At 42.6% G+C, this 14596-nt stretch overlaps 1 protein-coding gene and 1 long non-coding RNA gene across 2 annotated transcripts in view; both read right to left on the bottom strand.

Moving 5' to 3' along the window:
- Window positions 1–11453, bottom strand: part of COL9A1 (collagen type IX alpha 1 chain) — a 100992-nt gene extending 89539 nt beyond the window's left edge. Inside the window, exon 1 of the mRNA XM_078386115.1 lies at window positions 11325–11453. The gene's annotated coding sequence lies outside the window, so the exon portion shown is untranslated. The remainder of the gene's footprint in view (window positions 1–11324) is intronic.
- A 574-nt stretch (window positions 11454–12027) lies between these two features.
- LOC144586955 (uncharacterized) lies at window positions 12028–14179 on the bottom strand. Its single transcript, XR_013542056.1, has 3 exons — window positions 14110–14179; window positions 13668–13741; window positions 12028–12106 (listed from the first exon to the last, which is right to left on the bottom strand). It is a non-coding gene; the product is annotated as an uncharacterized LOC144586955 (long non-coding RNA).
- Window positions 14180–14596: the final 417 nt, after the last annotated feature.

Raw genomic sequence — 14596 nt, 5'->3', positions numbered from 1 at the left:
CCAGGTGAGGATTATGGGCTTGTTTGCTGCTGCCCCATCACCTCCCATTCTCTGGGTGGTCACTGGAGGACTTCGTGGTCTGTGGGTTCAGGACATCCTCTCTGATGTCTTTCCCTCGAAGCTCCACAGAAAACAGTACGGTTCCTTCATGAGTATAACCAAGGCCTGCAATTAGCAATTTCAGCACCTGGGACAAGCAGGACAAAATGTACCCCCCCCCCCGAAGCAGTTTTGTGATTCATTATGGAAAAAACCAATACAAGAGAAATACAAGAAGTAATTACAGCACTGAACACCTTGTCAGTATCTCCAGAAGGGATCAGGAGCACTGTCTGAGCTACAAAAACAAATCAAATTGGGTTCATCATATATGATTATAAGAGAGAGAGAGAGATGGTTGTTTGATGGTTTTATTGTACATATTATTGTACAATTATATTAAGTTTCTGTTTCAAAAAAATTGGATGTTTTTCAAAGGGTGGATTTATTGCACTACAGAAGACATTATGTAGGCAAAAATCAGACATGAATAATGATGATTTTGTGATTGTTGGGCCAGATGTTGTGACTATGAGATCTGTCGCAAGTTCAAGACTACACGTAGACTGAACCACCCATAGGCAGGCAGAGTTTTAAAGGTACAATTAAAGTCAGTCCGTGTCTTTAGGGTCCATTGACAATAATGGTGAAGCATGACATTTATTCACCACGAGCTGTATATCTTTGCTGCCTGTAAAATCATGAACTAATTCCAATACTACAATACTAGTTTTAAGGCCTAGAACAATTCAGATGCTCAACCCACATGTGCCACCCCACACTATAGCTCATTTTTATTAGCCTTCTAAAAGTGTGGTAAAAATGGATGGAACTGAAAGCTTTATTGGTACATTTATAGCCAATCTTTTCTGCCAGGATAAGGTTCACATGGATTCTCTCTCTCTCTCTCCCTCTCTCTCTCTCTCTCTCTCTCTCTCTCTCTCTCTCTCTCTCTCTCTCTCTCTCTCTCTCTCTCACACACACACACACACACACACACACACACACACACACACACACACACACACACACACACACACACACACACACACACACACACACACACACACACACACACACACACACACACACACACACACACACACCCCTTCTTTTCCCATAATTATATTTTAGTATAGGGGACTGGCTGCTTGGGCTATAGCCACTCAGGAGGACTAATGAATTTGCAAGGACTTGGGGGGGGGGAATGCCTGAGTGTCCACGTTAAGTGCTCTAGCCATCATGACATGCAGCATATACTGAAGCATCCAGACAATGAAACAATAAAGCCAGCAGTAATCACATCAGAAGAAAGATCAGCTGCAAGTATGATAATGATTTAGCATCATTACAAATAAAGACAATTCACAGTCAATTCTTGTCAGATTAGATATGAAGAAGTCATCTTATAACTGTACTTCTCTTCAATCCTTTAAACAAGCTTTAAGAACTTTTCTTTTTAAAGCTACTGGTTAAAAGAGGAGTGGCTTCTGATGCAGTGATACAATGGTTGTTTCCCAAAGTATTTGCAGTGCTGTGTCATCCTCAGATACCTTGCTGAGAATCCTGGCCATGCCACAAGCAACAGAGCTAGAAGTTAGTGGCAGGCTTAACACAGAGAACTGGTCGTGCAAAAGAGCCTTTGCTTTCATTTCCTGAGAAATCACATTTAATTCATTAAATTTTTTTAGGTATGCATTTTTTTTCCTTTTTTGATTTTTTTTCAAATAAAAATCAAATTTTTGTTTCTTCTCTTTCTATAAATAAAAATATTTTAAAATTGCAAGCAAAACAGTCACTTCGTTCTGTTGATCAATGAAATATCATTCAGGTTATACGTATGTTGTTGTTGGAAAATGTACGGGTGAATAAAGATTTTACTTTGCATTATTTATTGGAAAGAGGGGAAATTGCTGAAAGAAAACAGATAATCCCTACTTCTTTATTAGTTTCTCAGGTTTCCTTGGAGATATGCAAATTCAAACCACTGAATAATAACTGAAATTATCTCCATCCCATAAAGGAACCTTGCCAAAAGAAGAGAAAACAGGCACACTAGAAATGTTGCAGCTTACCACCAATTCAGCAATTACAGATGTATTTTTGTTATTTGCTTGAACATTTCCAGTATATCATGCCAAGCAAGCGATCTATCAGAGGTGACATATGTGAATAATGTGAACTATTTTTATAAGCAGGGCAAGGCTTCTCCTCAAGACCCTGGAGGGAAGGAGGACTCTTTGGCCTTCCAACATCAGCCCCAAAATATTCTTACCCCCCCCCCGATGGCAAATTGTAACCCCCAGAAGCCTCTTCAAGAAGACATGAGAGGGTGTCAGGTTGGGGGGGGGGCTTGCAACAGAAGCCATGTGGCCCTGAAGTTACATGTTGCCCATCTGTGGCCTCAACACTCCCCCAAGCCACTCATAGGAAGAAGAAAAATGTGGCCACTAATTCTAGAAAACCCACAAAGGTCTTAACAGGTGGTGTTCTATTTGTCCTTCCCACCAAACAGAAGAGCTTCTCTCTGCAGAACAGGGAGGCAAGCAGGCCATCCTCTCCTTACTCCACCCTATCTGCTTCTAAATCAGCTTCAGATGCTCAAGGAACAGATTGTGGGATACAGGGGATGGAGGTGTGGGGACAGAAGACAGGAGGGAATACTGATGCTGCTCAAGTGGCAATGTATTCATACAGCAATGGCAAGAATTTCATTGGTGGAAATCCACATAAGTTACAGCAGCAAATTGCGGCTCATTAAGGAAGTTCAGGTTTCTTTCCTGTGCATGCACCCAATCAGGCATGTGTCCAGAAGCTCAACCAACACAACACCTTGTTCATGAGCTGCAATTTGCAAGAAAACCACCACTAGGATTTTTGCTGTTAAGATTGTCCCAGACCTACTCTCAGTACCACTAGCAAACCAACAGAGTTAAAGTAAGGTGAAATCCGGCTCACCATCTTAACTAAAAATATGCATTTTTAAAAATAATTCAGCCATTCTTCAGTACGTTCCTTCCTTTCTTGGGAAGAAAGATGGCGTATGGATAAAATATGCAACAATAAATTGGTCATTGCATACTGCAAAAGCTTCACAAGCCACAGGCTACGCAGCTACTTAATGGTGAGTCCCTACTGCTGTTGCATGAGAAGGAGAAATCCAGCTTCACTGAACTATTAACAAGCAAAGTATCCCCCACCCCAACATTAGACACTGGTTTTTAACCTGAAATGAAAAAAAGCTACAGACAAACACAAACCAGGGCACTAAATTATTTCGGTTACATCACTCTGCTCTTAGTGACTTGGGTATGAATGTACACAAGAGTCATCCACTAAGCTCATAGCTCAAAACATTCTATTATTAAAAAGAAAAGGGCTTTAAGCATCTGCAGAAATGCATCCATTCAAGTGCACCAGCAGGGCTATATCGCGTTATACTTGTGCAGTCCACCCTGTGAATGTTTATTCAGTGTATTCAGCCATTGTTAATGCCATCTAAGTGCACGGTGTATGTGATGTTTTTACCATGGAAATGACTGGAAAGAAAGGGAGCATCCACTGAAAGCTCACCCAAGAGCAAGTCATGAGGTTTACACATCCTTCCAATTCTCGTGGTGTGTTGATTTTAGCCAGGAAAATGCTATAGATTCCCCTATGAATTCTATTTTTAAAATCTTATTTATTTACTTTTTATTTAAAATATTTTTACCTCACCTTTCTCCTTGGAAAGGACTCAAGGCCACTTACAACACTGAAAGACACTATTTAAATTTGAAAATAATGATTATACAACAGTAGTTAACTTCATTAGAAAACAGTATTTAACAGTAAGAACAGTGAGTATAAAGAGGCATCGTATATCATTAAAAGGCAATATTAAAACTAAGAACAATAAGTATACAAATATATATTTTTAAATGCCACTCTGAGAAATAGAAAACACAAGTAGTACTAAAAATCCAGTCAAAGCAGTAATGCATAAGAATCCCTCTAAAAATCACACACAGGTAGCTGGTTTAATGAGGGAAGTTTTGCCTGAAGAGAAAGGTATTTGCCTGCTTGCGGAAGGACAGCAAAGATGGGGCCGGGCTGGCCTCCTGTGGGAGGGAGTTCCAAAGTCTCAGAGCAGCAACAGGGAAGACCCTCTCCTGTGTCCCCACCAGACGCACCTGCAAAGGAGGTGGGACCAGGAGAAGGACCTCTCCTGACCTGGCTCATAATGGAAAGTAGCTTGGACCTAGGCCATTTAGGGCTTTATAAATTAAAAACAGCGCTTTGGATTGCTCCTGGAAATTGATGGGGAGCCAGTGGAGCTGCTGTAACAGCGAGGTTATGCAACCCCAGTAACCCCAGTCAGCAATCTGGCTGCTGCATTTTGGACCCACTGAAGTTTCCTGACACTTTCCATCAGCAGCCCCACATAGAGCATGTTACAGTAATCCAGCCGAGAAGTAACTAGGGTGTGTGTCACAGTGGCCAGATCAGATCTCTCAAGAAGTGGGTGTAGCTGGTGCACTAGTTTCAATTGTTCAAATGCACTCCTGACCACTGTCAAAACCTGGGCATGAGTGCCCCCAAGTCCCATTCCAGAGAGACAGGTTAGGAGGATACTATGGTATTGAAAGCTGATGGAAGATCCAGAAAATCAACAGGGACACAGATGCCCTATCCAGTTCCCTGTGTGGGCCATCTACCAAGGCAACAAAAGGTGTCTCTGCCCCATAAACAGGCCCAAAGCCAGTTTGAAATGGATCTAGATACTCTGTCTCATCCAGAAATCTCTGGAGCTGAGAGACCACAACCCATTCTAGCACTTCCCCAAGAATGAGATACTGGTCAGTAATTATTCAGTATTGTGGGGTCCAAACACGGCTTTTTAACTAATGGTCTTACTACAGACACTCCTCACTTAATTGCCAAGTTCTGTTCTTACAATGTTGTTAAGCGAACTGGTTGATAAGCAAGGTGCAATAACAGTGTATAAAGGAGTAATAATTCACATGCCATTGAGAAAGGGCATGGTGAAGATGCAAGCATGGATTTATGAGCGTCATAAAGGGTTGTAAATCTGAGCAGTCATTAAACAGGTAGCTTAAGTGAGGAGTGCCTGTATTGCCTCCTTTAAGCATGATGGGATCCTACTCTGTTACAAGGAGGCGGTCACACCTCCTCCTACCAAATAAACCAGTCCCTTTCTGGCAGCTTTTAAGAGCCAGGAAGGGCAAGGATCCAGTGGTATCCCTCACCTCCTCAAGGGTCCTCACCTCATCAGCAGGCTGCAGAAACTAATCCATTAACAAAGGGCAAGCAGCGGCCATAGTTACATTCACAGAAACTGAAACAACTACAGCATCTAAGTCAGAGAGGATCTGAGCAATTTTGCCTGCAAAGTGTCGTGAAAATTCTTCACAGCAAGCTAAAGTGTGGTCTGAATTATCTACCTGGGGGCTAGCATGTAACAAGCCCTTGACCATTTGAAAAAGCTCCGCTGGGCGATTCCATGAAGATGCAATGGTGGCAGAGAAGAATCACTTCTTTGCCACTTCCACTGCCATGGAATAGACCTTCCAATGGGTCCTAGCCCTTTTTTATCAGATTCACTCTGAGTTTTCCACCATCGTCACTCAAATCTACAGCCCACTCAGTTCATCTCCACCAGCTCCTGGTAAACCAGGTGGCCAGTTTGGCTCTACCTTGAGGGAGGAGACATTTAAAAGCAACCATGTCCATGACTTCTGCAATTTCCCCGTACCAGAGATCAACCAGAGATTCAACAGAATCACCTGTCATGGTGACTGTAAACTCCCCAAGGGCAGCCACAAAACCATCTGGCTCTATCAACCTTCTGGAGCAGATTGCCTAAGCGTGATCCCCACCCATGCAAAGTCTCTGAGTTCCAGTCCATGACCAGATAATGATCTGTCCATGACAATGGAATGACAGAAAGTTCCTCTACACCCAGATCACTGACATCTATGCAGGTCTAAAGGGACCAGGTGCAAGACCAGAAGACCAGAAGTGTGGTCTACACAGCATGGGCAAGAGCAAATATCACTTGGCATGGATGCTAAAGTCCCCCATCATGACAAGCTGAGGGGATGCCAACACCAGCTCAGCTCTGGAAGAGAGGTTGTTATGCCACAGGGTGGGTGGTACACCAAAAGAATACCTATTTTGTCCCAGGTTCCTACTTCCAGAAGCATACATTCAAACCCAGGGAACTGGGGAATGTGGCATCTGGTGAGAGGGGTGGAATCACGATAGACCACTGCTACTCCTCTTCCCCACCCACCCTTGTTCTTGCCTGCTGTTGCACAGAGAACCCCAGTGGACGATGGTGACTGAGATTAGCACTACCAGCCTCATCCAACCAAGTCTCTATGATGCAGGTGAGGTCAGGATATTCATGCAGGATCAGGTCCTGGATAGCTGTTGCATTCCCATTCACTGACCTAGCATTTAACAGCCATCTTTTCAACCCAGGGGCGCTGTCACCAAGGCTACCCAAACAATTTAAATTTGGGGACAGCTTAGGGGCAACCAATACCCTGTTGTCCTTTCCTCCTCTATAGTGCTGAGGCTGCTTATGCCTGCCGTATCTGCCCCTGCCCAGAACAATTCCAATGGGGACTCCCTCGTTGCCTCCATTAGTCTCCCATAATAACACATCCTTCCACAAGCAGCCAAAGACCCAAGTTACCAGTTTGTGTACTGCTACCTGCTACTCCTCCTGCAGCACCACAATCATTGGGAAGTGCTAACTATGGCAAGTCCTTAAAGAAATGGACGTGCCTGACCACCTTATCCGTCTCCTGAGAAACCTATATGTGGGACAGGAAGCAACAGTTAGAACTGGACATGGAACAACTGATTGGTTCAAAATTGGGAAAGGAGTATGACAAGGCTATATATTGTCCCCCGGCTTATTTAACCTATATGCAGAATACATCATGCGGAAGGCTGGACTGGAGGAATCCCAAACTGGAATTAAGATTGCCGGAAGAAATATCAACAACCTCCGATATGCAGATGATACCACTCTGATGGCAGAAAGTGAGGAGGAATTAAAGAACCTTGTAATGAGGGTGAAAGAGGAGAGTGCAAAAAAACGGTCTGAAGCTCAACATCAAAAAGACTAAGATCATGGCCACTGGTCCCATCACCTCCTGGGAAATTGAAGGAGAAGATATGGAGGCAGTGACAGACTTTACTTTCTTGGGCTCCATGATCACTGCAGATGGAGACAGCAGCCACGAAATTAAAAGACGCCTGCTTCTTGGGAGGAAAGCGATGATAAACCTTGACAGCATCTTAAAAAGCAGAGACATCACCTTGCCAACAAAAGTCCGAATAGTCAAAGCTATGGTTTTTTCTGTAGTGATGTGTGGAAGTGAGAGCTGGACCATAAAGAAAGCAGACCGCCGAAGAATTGATGCCTTCGAATTGTGGTGCTGGAGGAGGCTTTTGAGAGTCCCCTGGACTGCAAGGAGAACAAACCTATCAATTCTAAAGGAAATCAACCCTGAGTGCTCACTGGAAGGACAGATCCTGAAGCTGAGGCTCCAATACTTTGGCCATCTCATGAGAAGAGAGGACTCCCTGGAAAAGACCTTAGTGTTGGGAAAGTGTGAAGGCAAGAGGAGAAGGGGACAACAGAGGATGAGATGGTTGGACAGTGTCACCGAAGCAACCAACATGAATCTGATCCAACTCCGGGAGGCAGTGGAAGATAGGAGGGCCTGGCGTACTCTGGTCCATGGGGTCACGAAGAGTCGGGCACAACTAAACGACTAGACGATGACAAACCCAACAAATCCAAAACAGCAACAACAGAGTGAATGCCATACATCTACCATATACTGTATGTGCAGTAGATATATGGCATTCCCTCAAGGTTGACTCAGCCTTCCAGCCTTCTGAGGTTGGTAAAATGAGTAGTCATTCACTGCTGGGGGGAAGCAATGTGTACCCTGCATAACTAACTTGTAAACTGCCCAGAGAGAGTTTTAAGCATTATGGGCTGTTAAGAAGCAGGACACTTTTATAAACCTTGGTCTGCAGGATTTGGATAGAAGGTGTTGGTGGTTGTGTTGGTGTTAATGAACATTGTTTCTGACAAGCTGGGTGAAGTTGTTTTTCCCCAAACTCAGCTTGAAGTGATAGGTTTTTCTTCCCTACGCCCCATGGGTGGAAATCCAAATAAATTGCAACTCTTACAAATTTACACACCATCACATTTTACATAAATAATGTACCAAAAGGATCTTGGGGAAAGCCATAGACAGAAATCACACTTGCATAAATGACAAGAGCAAACTATGAGATGGGTAGGGATAGCATGACTTCTGAGAAAGATCCTACTAGGACAGCTTCACACTTGCAAATAGATTCGCTTTGTGCTTCATAAGGTTAACTCTAAAGCTCTGTACATCTACTCTTCCCACTGTCATGCTCAAACTCAGACTTCACTACATGCTGCCCCCAGTGTGATACCTCTCACTCCCTTTGCGAAGGTCCTACTGCTAGGAATAGGAAGTTTTGTAATTACATCCACTTCGGACCTCCAGGAAATTCAGTGGTTTTAAAATACAACCAAGCGGAAGCAACTACCCAAAATAAGAAAAAGACAGGTCAGTTTTTGTGGATCACACATACTGCAGTGGAATGCAAAATCAATCTGTTTGCGCTCATATATAAATAATGAAAATATTTCTTTCAGCACTAGCTTTAGTGAACAGCGCCGCTATAACTCCACTCAGCCACCAGATGGCAATAGAGATGACAGTGGGATCCGTCCTTGCTTTTAAACTCCACATTCCAAAGAAAACGCAGGGCGTCCTTTCGCCATAGCGAGACAAATTACAAGAAAGCTAGCACATTTCCTGAGTAATCGTTGGCTCCTGTTGTGCCTCAGACTAATATTTAAAAAATAATTACATGCTTCACATATGAATGAACAATAATATAGGGTGGTGAGGTGTAACGGCTTTATTAGCAGATACCTAGAATAGGCGGGTTACAATCAAGCTAGCCAATAAAAATATGCTCCAGTCTCATCTAAAGTGAGGAATTCAGCAGGAGGCTGAACACCCACTTTCAAGTTGTGACTGGAAATGGATGCCTGGGGTACCGCATTAAGCCACAGTATCAGCTCTGTCTCTGCTGACGCCATGCTTGGATTTTGGCAGAAATGTTCAGTTGTAAAGGTGGGAACATACTCTGTGACAATATATGCTTTCTTTTATCTTGTGCAGTAATGTCCTATTTCCCTCTAAATGACCAGTTTGAGATATATATTTTAAATGTTGGGATAATAATAAAAATGTTGCCATTTAATAGACCAATAATAATACAAGGTTTTATGCAGACTACTCAAAAGAGTATTTGGTTTGTTGTAAATATATTTAAAATTGTCATAAAGTGTGACCCCCCGGTTCACACAATCCTTTGACACTGGGTACTGAGAAGCCGTTATAAACATTCCGTGTGTGTGTGTGTGTGTGTGTGTGTGTGTGTGTGTGTAGTGTTTCTACATGCACATGTGTACATGTATGTGTGAAACGCAGTTCAAGTGTCATTGAGTGTGATGTGATAGTTCATATTGAACTTGTACAGACTCTAAGATTTAATGCATATTTGATTTTGTTTTAAAGTTTAGACGCCTTAACAGCAGAAGAGCACCTACAAGGCAGTGCTGGTTTGTGTGAGTTTATGAGTATGTTTAATGAGGATGAGCACAGCCTGGGGAGTGCCAAGGCATGTTGCTGGCAGAGATAGCAATGGTGCCCACTTCTCCCAGTCTGCATACAGATACTGTCCTGACTGCCTATTGAATTCTAAACTGATACTGGCAACAAAATAGTTATCATCCCCCGCAGCTAAGGGCAGCAGTCAGCCTGGGGCATGAGGACAGTCCCGACACCCAGATCACTGCCTTCCAGGAGAGAACAACCAAAAAGCCTCAGAAGAAAGTCAGGAGATTGCTACAATTTCAGTGTCCTTATTCTTCTCAGTGGTACAACCAGCTTACCTGTCCACATATACACACACCTTCCACATGTTGAGGGAGGAATTTCTGCACTGATGAACCTTTTCTATCCATGAAGCTTCCTCACTTGATTTACAAACCTTATTTTCCAGAGCTGTAATCTAGACTGGGCTACATGAATATCTCAGTGAGTGAGGCATCTGGCTGCAGAACCAGAGATGGGGAGCTCAGTTCATTACTGTGTTTCCAGGGAGAAGGGCTAAGTCTGTGTAGCCTTGGGCAAACTGCATAGTCCCAAGAGGCCTCCAGAAAAGGTAAATGGTAAACCATTTCTGGGTACTTAATACCTAGAAAACCCAGAGGAAGACCACCATCAGTCAGAACTGACTTGACAGCGAAGAAGAACAAGAACAAGAAGAAGAAACTGTCTCCCTTATCACAGAGAACACTAGGAGAACAGTGGCAGAGAGGAGTGTAGCAATCTTGCTTGCCCTTTCTCTCCTTGCATATATTTAATTCCTTCCACAAGACCACCGGGATATGGCTACATTGTGACATTGTACAAATAAGCATAGGATGTCCCCCACATAAAGTTCATTACTACTTTGTGTGGTCCTACAATCCACACAGTTCCTTGCTATGAACATGGAATGTTCCTCTACTGGAACGTATTGTGGCAGAGGTGACATCTCATTATATGACTCTTTTGTGCCTAACTTTTCAGTTCTTTCACATGTGAAAGCTGGTACTTGATGTTGCAGCCTTTGAACTATGGACATGGATATCTGAGTTCAGCCTCAACATTATAGTGAAACAACAGGCAGTGAAGTGAGTGGGACAGAATACACTGTGTGCAGCAGAGACTGCAGGACCTCTTTGCTGTGTACTCAAGAGACTATTTAAATCACATGAAAAATAATGCTTGTAAACCTGGAGGCTTCGTCCAGAAGCAGAAGAGGAATCTCTAGGAATGAAGAAAATAATTTGATGAAGAAATAACTTGCATTTTTGCATGGTCCAGTCTGAAGTATTTTTTCCAGTGATCCCATAATGTACAATTGCTAATCAGCTTGACGCTGCTCTGAGCTCAAGATGGACTTTTTGGGGCTGGGCTGGAGGAATTTCTGTAGGGACAGATGGGTCACTTCAAGGGATATTGCTCCCAAGGGAGCGACTCTTTCCAGTTCAATCAGACATGGTCCTTTCTCACCATCTGATTGTACCCAGAGTAGACAATTGTGGATTAAGACATCGTTTTACAGAAATAAGAAACAAAAGCAACATCATATATTACCTAGTTGGAATCCTGAAGTCTACATTTGTGCCTAATTTGTAAGCCACTTGCAAAGGAGTGGAGCCCACCACACGCTGGATAATGCCTCTGGAAGCAGCTTTGTCAAGCTGGAACTGAGAAATGAGATCATATCCTATAAGAAGAAACATGCACATTTGAAAGTCTTCCCAATTATCAACAATTATGTAGGTATGTAACATACATAGAATATTTTCTTTGGTCTGTCATTTAATAAGAATTCGACTGCTGCTTTAATTCACATGGGTTGCAGTTTCTAATCAGGTTCGAATGTTAGGAGGTTTTGCAGTCTTTTTAAAATTATACTGCAAGTTGCAAATCATGGCCAACTGGAAGGATATAAATATTTTGATAGACAGATGGATGACAATAAATGGAAGGGCTGAGATCCTGTTTTGCTGCTCCACATGCACAGCAGGGTGATGTCATCATCATCATCATCATCAAATGATTGCTGATTAAAGGCAAATCTCCAAAGACAATTTCAGGCTGCATGTGACTCATGCACGATGTAAGAAAGTTGTGTGTGCCCAGAAATTGCCAAAGGAAGCCTGTAATCAGTGGCTATTTGCCATTATTGATGACATCACCCAACTGTGTACATGGAGCTGTGCAACAGGATTTTAACCAGTGGCTCTTCAAATTATTTGCAAGAAATGTATATTTAAGAGCTTTCATATACTTGCCTGGTAAGTCATCTTGGCCAACTCTGCTTGATGGGCAGAGATCAGCATTCGAGCTTGAACCAAAAGTTACTGGAAACCCTGCAAGGAATATACACAGTTATTCCTGTCCATCATACTATGGGATGTCCTTGAGCTCCACAGAAATGGATACCATTTACATCCAAGTAAATGTATTTAGGATCAGGGTGTAAAAGGTTCAGGAGCAAAAACGTCTTAAGGATCAACACTGAAAAACTGGACAAACTCTGGAACAGGCAAATCCCATTTACTGGAACTAATCAAACTCTCTTGCACTATAGTTACAGAGGCCCCAAAGAAAAGGCAGTAGAGGGCATCCATTCTCTCCATGCTATTTCTGAGTATCTACAGCCTTCCACTATATATATAGCTGCATAAAGACATCTACAGTGCAGAGTTATTTGTGGTTTGGACAACGTTTAAAAATTTCTAGCTAGCTTCGTTGGCTAAGTCAACACCGAAGCTTAATTCAAAACAAACAAATGTCAAGTCTGCTGTGGCTCAACCAGTGGTTGGGAATTGAAGCTCTTGGCTTCTTTCCCTTCCCCTTTGATATTCTAGGCATTCCCAGTCCTTCCTCTCCCATGTTTGATCACATAACAAGCCCTGCACAGAGTGGGGAGGTGTGAGGAGGTGTTCTCAAGAAGAACGCAGAAGACAGCTTCTTGCAGGAACAAACAGTCATTTCACTATTTGAAAGAATCACTCTCTCCACTAAGATACTATTGCCAGTGCTTGGGAGCAGGGATTCTAACCCATTCGTCTACCACCATAACCACTCCCTAAAGAACCAGAAAGGAAAATTCAACATTGGTTTAAGTTTGCTTTGGGCTTCCACCTATGCCACGTTTCAAGTCAAGCTGGAAAAAATGTCCCCGGAGGCTGGAAGAAAGGCGTACACATTGGAAAAGACACCTTTCCAGCGTACAGAGAGTTTCTTGTCTGTCCAAAAAATGACACTACCAATTTTCACTTTCCAAGACTAGATAATGGAATTTAATAAATCTAGTGCTGCTTTTACCCCAAGAGCTTGACTTTTTACATTTCCAGGGAATTTATTTTTCCATGGCAAATGAGTATCTATCACCCATGTCCAATAGCTTCTGTTAGACAACTGATGATATGTGGGTCTTACAAAGGTAAATTAAAATGTGGAATCATTGATGCCATAATCATATTAATGGGTTTCAGGTAAACGTTGTGGTTGGGTAAGGTTTATGTCTTTTCTTAAATAAAATTATTCTAGCATAGTTTGCAGGGGGTTGGGGCTGAAGAGAACTCTTCATTTGATGGCTCCATGCAATGTTGTCATTTTTAATTCCAGAGGCATAATACTTTTCATTCTCCCTGTTGCCACCCCCCCATGCCCAGTTTAGGTAGCAGATAAAGGGGTGGGGGGAGGTGTCAATATAAGATGTAGGTTTAACATGCCAGTCACAAAAGGCTGCATCAATCCAAAATAAAAGTTATCCTTCCTTCTCATTTTCAAGCCCTCACTTATCACATACACACAATAACCTAATTCCACAGCTAATCTCTTAGGCTCTGACACAGAGTGAGGTACAAGAGAACTGTTTGAATTGCTAACATTTTCACTAAGCTTAATGAAGTAGACCCTTACTTGTCTGCTGTTGAATAGTAGTAGATGTCAAAAAACCCAGAATACAACACAAATGACAGAAAAATCCATATTGCCTGTAATGAAAGAAAGACAAAGTTAAACACAAATGTGTACCTCCTAATATCAATATCACCCACTTTCACCTCACAGTCTTATCTGTTAAATACATAAAGGTGTGACTTAAATTTTTGTTAGTACCGCTTACAAGCATGGCTCTTTAAAATTTCAGATTTGGGTCTCCTCTTTCTGCCTTGCCTCCATGCAACAAAATATCTGAATCTGAATACCTATGTCAAACAGCTGTCTGTTTTATACCCATAACTGTTACAGAAAAAGCAAAAGCAAAGGGCTCATCTGGGGGAAAAAACTATTCTTAATACAATCTATTAATCTTTCTGCTCTTTCAGTCCAACTGACATTTGGAAATATACTGATGGCTTACCTGTTGCTCTTCATTTTCCCACCCTATCTTGGAGTTTAGATAGCCAGGTGATTGAACTTTTTGTCTTTAGTTTCCACCAAAGACTAAGCAAGAATATCCAGGAACCAGTGCCCTCCACCCCTTGCAGGGCGACTGTGGGGGAATGAAACTCCAACGGTGGAGACTGTTTTAATACTCCTATTGAGCTGTGGAGGTGGGCACAAGGCAGGCTTACGTGTTGCAGAGGGATGTGAGGGAGGCATTTAGCTGGGATATAAAAATGGAAAAAGAGTAGCAGGGAGGGTTGTGGGTTGAAGAAGAATCTCCTGGGTTAAACAATGGTACCCAGTGAGTAGGGTGGCAAGGAAGAAGAGCTGTAGAAAAGCTGATGGGAAGGAAATATTAGATTACAGCCTGGAGGTGACCCACTACGATTATGTATACTTTGGCAATTCTACTAATCAGGGAAAGTTCAGCTGCTAAGGGAGAAGGAACTTTTCATTCCTCA

This window comes from Pogona vitticeps, chromosome 1, assembly GCF_051106095.1.
Source record: "Pogona vitticeps strain Pit_001003342236 chromosome 1, PviZW2.1, whole genome shotgun sequence".
Classification (NCBI taxonomy): domain Eukaryota; kingdom Metazoa; phylum Chordata; class Lepidosauria; order Squamata; family Agamidae; genus Pogona; species Pogona vitticeps.
The sequence above is the reverse complement of the archived record's forward strand: the minus strand, read 5'-3'. Positions and strand labels throughout refer to the sequence as shown.